This window comes from Capsicum annuum, chromosome 1, assembly GCF_002878395.1.
Source record: "Capsicum annuum cultivar UCD-10X-F1 chromosome 1, UCD10Xv1.1, whole genome shotgun sequence".
NCBI classification, from domain to species: domain Eukaryota; kingdom Viridiplantae; phylum Streptophyta; class Magnoliopsida; order Solanales; family Solanaceae; genus Capsicum; species Capsicum annuum.
Genome location: NC_061111.1, coordinates 125,942,583 through 125,948,946, shown reverse-complemented (window position 1 = coordinate 125,948,946; position 6,364 = coordinate 125,942,583).

The window sequence follows — 6,364 nt, the reverse complement described above, 5'->3', positions numbered from 1 at the left end:
GGAATTATTTGTATGGAGTGCACGTGGATATGTTCACTAACCATAAGAGCCTGCAGTACATATTTTCTCAGAAATATCTAAACCTCTGTCAGTGAAGGTGGTTGGAGTTGTTGAAAGACTATGACATAAGTGTCCTGTATCACCCGGGCAAGGCCAATATATTGGTTGATGTTCTCAGTAGGATGTCTATGGGTATTGTTGGTCACATGGAAGATGATAAGAATAAGTTAGCTTAGGAAGTTCATCAGCTTTCCTGACTAGGTGTCCGTTTAGTTGATTCAGCTGAAGGTAGTGTATGGTTTCAGAGTAGTTCAGAATCATCTCTGGTTTCTAAGGTAAAGGAAAAGTAGGATAGGGATCCTAGTCTAGTTATGTTGAAAGAATTAGTCAAAGGTCAGAAGGTTGAGGTTTTCTCCCAAGGGAGAGACCGTGTATTGTAGTGCTAGGGTTGGCTATGTATGCCAGGAGAGGACGACTTGAGGCAGCGGATTCTTACAAAAGCACATGGTGCGCGCTACTCGATTTACCTAAGGGCCACTAAGATGTACTGTAACTTACTGAAAGTCTATTGGTAGAGCGGGATGAATAGAGATATTACGGAGTTTGTGGCTAAGTGCTTGATATATCAGCAGGTTAAGATTGAGCATCAGAAGCCTAGTGGATTCATGCAGGAGTCAGTATTCCCACATGGAAATGGGAATAAGTAAACATTTATTTTGTGATGGGTTTGCCTCGTACTCATCGACAACATGATTCAGTTTGGGTTATTGTATACAGAATGACCAAATCAGCTCATTTCTTACCAGTCCATACGTCTTATTCAGTTGAGGATTATATGAAACTCTATGTTAGAGAGTTAGTCAGATTACGTAGAGTTCCCTTATCCATCATTTCAGATAGAGGTACACAGTTTACCTCTCATTTTTGGAAAGCATTCCAAAAGGGTCTTGGTACCCCAGTTTACCTCAGTATAGCCTTTCACCTACATTCTGATGGTCAAGCAAAAAGGACCATCCAGACCCTAGAAGATATGTTAAGGGAATGTGCCATTGACTTTAAGGGAAGTTGGGATGACCATTTGCCACTGATTGAGTTTGCATATAATAACAGTTACCATTCCAACATTCAGATGGCTACGTTGGAGGTTCTCTATAAGAGGAGATATAGATCTCCTATTGGTTGGTTTGAAGTGGGTGAGGCTATAGTGGTAGGTCCTGACTTGGTATTTGATACCTTAGAAAAAGTTTTATTGATCAGGGAAAGGCTTAAGACAACTCAGAGCCGAGAGAAATCGTATGTGGATGTACGAAAAAAAGATCTCAAGTTCAAGATTGGTGATTATGTATATTTGAAGATCTCTCCTATGAAAGGAGTAAAAGGTTTGGCAAGAAGGAAAAGCTAAGTCCCCGATATATCAGTCCTTACCAAATTCTCAATTATTTCAAAACGGTAGCTTACGAGCTTGAGTTTCCTTTAGAATTAGCTTCAGTACACCTAGTGTTTCATGTCTCCTTGCTAAAGAAATGCATAGGTGACCTAGTAGTTGTAGTCCCTAAGAGGGCATAGATGTTCAGAACAGTCTCTCATATGAAGTGGTTATAGTCAAAATCCTCGATTATCAGATTCGTAGAATGAGGAACAAAGAAGTCCCTCTAGTCAAAGTTCTTTGGTGGAATCAATCTGTTAAGGGGGATACTTGGGAAGTAGAAGCTCATATATAGACCAAGTATCCTCACCTCTTCTCCTCAAACTCAGACACATCTCAAGGTAACACTTTTCCTTAAATTTACTCAGTTTCATATTCAGATGTAGTTACCAACTTGGTATTAAGTAATGTTGCACACTCAGTCATGCATTGATGAATCATTTTACTCAAGTAATCATGCATCACATATGAATGTTCAATATACAAACTCAGTTTATCAGTAATATTAGTTAAGAAATCATACATCAGTTATGCATGTTCAGTATGATAACTCGGTATATCAGTAGTCTTAGCCATGAAATCATGCTTCATTTATGTATGTCCAGTATGTACTTTCAGTCTATCAATTCTCCATCTTAGTCAATCTCATTTGGGGATGCATATTCCCAAGAGGGAGATATTGTAAGACCCCACAAAATCCTATGCTTGATTCTGTCCTTTAAATCTTGTTAAGGGGTCTCAGACTTAGAAAATTTTAGCCAAGTATTCATGCTTAGAGTTATTTTAGCCTGCATAATTGGCTATCTTATTTCGTTACCATTACAACCATTAAATGTCGATCTTTAAGTTACTTCATGATCAGGAATGTCAGTAGTTGTTCTCAGACAAGTTTTGGATTTTTTGGACATCATTTCAGGCATGTTTGGGAGTCCAAACCAATGTATCGCTGCGATCTCAATGCGCGGCATTGCCTATCGTGTCGATGAATATTTACCCCCAGCTCCCAGTGCAATTTCTAGTGAACCGACATAAACTCGATGTGATGCAGTGACCATAGAATCGACCCGATCAATGCGATGCATCGATTTGCGCATCACTAAGTCAGTTTTCATTCATTAAGATTCCGCGTTCTCAGGAGTATTTGAGTCTTTTTCCCACGACTATTCAGCCCCATAAACACAAAATTCAGTTCTCCTTAAGCAAAGTACCCTCATTCTCTCTCAAATTACTCAAGAAAAAACCCTAGGGCTTTTCATTAAAGATTCAAATCTCAAGAATTTCACCTTCAATCTTCAAGAATTCAAGAATTAAGGTATTTAAACTATTCATCCAAGGGTTCCTTCCACCGTTGGAGTTCAAGCAACTCTTTTAAAATGTCAAGTAGGTTGATTTGATGAATTTCATGATTGCATTTTTATTGTGTTCATGACTATGATCTTAGTTGGGGTTAAAATCCATAAATAATTTACAAGTTCATCAAAAACAAATGGCATGTAAGGGTTATTGTATGGTTTCATATTAAGATCCCATTTGAATTGTGAGTTGGGGTTATGATTATGATGCTTGCATATTATATTACAGTTATGCATATAAATATTATGCTCTTCAAATGATTGATGAATTGTTCATATTAGTTGAGTAGTGTAACCATATTATGCTGGTTTGTATATAAGTTCATGTCATGCAAGTGTTTATCAAAATGACTCAAAGAATGATTTGTGATCAAGAAATTTGTTATCATATTTCAAAATTGTGCTATATCTTATAATTTATGCTATCGAGTCCTGGGGTAATCAATACCTAACAATTTAGTTGTTTACCTAGAGCTACAGTAGTTACAAAATAGTCTCAGTAGTACTCAGTAATCAGTCACAGTCTCTGTTCAGTATTCAGTTCAGAACTCAATGAACTCAGTCAGTTAACAAAACTCAGTAATATTTCATCAGTTAGCGGAACCCAGTGAACTCATTTCAGTTCTGTTAGACACTACAATCAGTAATAGCTAAATCAAGTCAAATACAGTCTAACAATCAGTTCAGTGTCTATTTAGTTGGGAGTAGGATTCAGCACCAAGCGAGAGCAGGGATATTAGATTTCCCATGAGATAGGTAGAGTCATTAGTAGAAATCCCTGTACTCCAGAACTGCTTAGCCAGCTCAAGATGAGGAGTCACCATTCAGACTAGGCTTGACTACCTCCCTGGGGTCACCCGTCAGATTAGGCTTGGCTCTATCCAGGTGTCACCCATCAGTTAGGCTTGGCATCCTGGTCTTTCCAGTGTTAGTACCCGTGGTACAATATTAGTACCCTTCCAACTGAGGTCACAGGTTGGAACCCATCAGTTCAGATTTGGGGCATGTCGGTTAAATAATTACCTTCCATAGTTTCAATTTTAGTCTCAGTATAGAACTCAGTTTAGTTCTATAGAATCAGGACTGTCAGATACAGTCACCCAACTCAGTATAAAACTAAGATCACTTCTACAAATTTATGACTGTCAGATACAGTCACTCAGATCAGTATAGAACTTAAATTAGTATAGAACTCAGATCAGTTCTACAGAATTAAGACTGTCAGATACAGTCATTCAGTTATCAGTTATTTAGTATCAGTAACTCAGATATCAGTGAATCAGTAATCTAGAACTCAGTATCCAGTGTTATCATGAACTCAGCTATAGTTTATGTATTCATGCATGTACTCTCATTCAGTTATGTTTATGTACTCAACCAGTTATTATTCATGCATACGAACCCATGCATATCAGCCTACCTCACTTAGCATACTAGTATATTCAAAGTACTGACGCATACTTTTGTGCTATGATGTCTTATATCATAAGTTTAGAAGCATGGGCTTTTGACCGCACTTAGCAGCCCAACCTATCAATAACAAACTTTGTAATGAGTCCTCATAGTTTAAGGATAGAGCATTAATTCAGTATTTTAGTACAGTTTCCAGTAGTCGGAGTTAGATGGGAGATTTTCCCATCAACTTCATAATTTAGACAGTTAGAGGCTTTTGGACTAGAGTATTTCAGACAATTGTTTCAGTATTCAGTATTCAGCTTTCAATATTTAGTATTTATATATTCAGTTATGAACCTTATGGTATTTTCAGCCTAACTTCTGTATTTATACCAGTTATATAGTTATTAAAGTGTTATTATTATTTATTGCTCAAGCAGGTACCAGTCATGGGTTAGCTGGTGGTCCTTCGGGGTCGCTAGCACCATATTACATCCAGGCTACAGACTCAGGGCATTATAGTTGGTGGGTTGGATTGGTTTCTGATGTGAGTATGCGTGTCTCACTATGATTCATAAGATAGGGTATGAGTCGTACCATTGGCTCATATGTTCGACAGTGTCAAATCTCCTTTAATTCTATTTACCTAGGGTACGGTTTATAGATACCTATTGTATGATTGTGTATGAGTGGGACCTTGGAGTCGTAGGTTAGTCAGTGTGGGGTTAATATTCTACTTGGGGTATGAGTGGACCCTACGGTACAAATGAGGGGGTGGTCGTACCCTCCAGTGAGATTTTCTTATACAATTTAAGTGGGGGTATTGTAGACATTTTTTCTTATAACTCCTTGGGACCCCATGACTTAAAAAACTTTTTGGGGCTTCATTAACCTATTTTCAATCGATAAAACACTCTATACTCTCTCAAAATCTCTCAATGCTCTTGGGATAAGCAAAAGCTAGGATTTTCTTTCGGTGGTCTATTGAGTCTAATAGGGGTGATATCTTCATCTTGTTCTAAATCTAAGGCATGTTACTCCTCCCTCATTGTTGGTTCCAACTAAAGGCATGTTGTATTAATTATTTTTATGGCATAATTGTTGTATGGTTTGGGTTTTCAAATATATATTGGGAGTTTTTGGTTATAAATGCTTGGTTATGGTTTTCTCGTATTTTAATTATGGATTTGCATGCTTTAATGGTGGTTTGAACATTTAGTTGCAAGGTAATGGTTAATTAGTACTTGGTTTTTGCTTTAAAAACACTATGCCCCCAATACGTTTGATAAAATGCCTATGATATGTTTGATAAAATGCCTATGAGAATGCTTTTACTACATTGTTGGACTTCTAATGGAACAATTGAAAGTTATAGCTTAGTAATGGAACCCTAATTGGTATAAATGGTTTAAATAGTTTGGAATGGTTAAATGGTAAGTTCTTGGTGGTTATGGTTGGTCTAATTAAAAGCCTTATGGGATATGGAATCCCCCTAATGAACTTAATAATGTAACATTTGTAGGGTACACGGGACTCCCCAAAATCAACTTGATAATGAACCTATGGGTATAAGAGAATCCCTTAATCTTTGAAAGTTTGGCTAAGTCATTGCTTGTAAGCTATAGTCGGTATATAATACTTACGAGGTACATGAGAATTATCTAACTACACTTTTACATAAGTATCATAGAGAAGGAAGGGTACGCAGGAATCCCATACTCCTAAATGCTTTGGGACCCATTCAGGGGGTTACACTAGACCCATATATCCCTTGGGTGGTTTTAGGATGGTTAAGTTACACATACACAAGTTAATAGTTTAAATAGCATGCTAAACCAGATTTCTTTTCCCATTATGGTTATATATATCTATGGTTGTGAATGCATGTGGTTTGTTTACTTGGCTTTAAAGGTTGGCATTATTTCATCCTTATCTTCCGGAGGTTGTATCCCCATGCAATTCTAGAATCGGCCATTCTACTCCTCTTGCTTATTGATCAGATTCAGGATCGGCTCGATTCGATTAAAGTGGTGAGCTTTCATATATTAGAAGGATCCATTTCATATCATGGATGTTTTTACATAATTTGGTCATTTCATAGACGTTGGTTTTGGCTATGGTTGGGAGTATGTCCCAATCGATTTCATTAAAGGAGCTCCTGTGTTGTTCATTCATAAGAAGGATGTTTCCC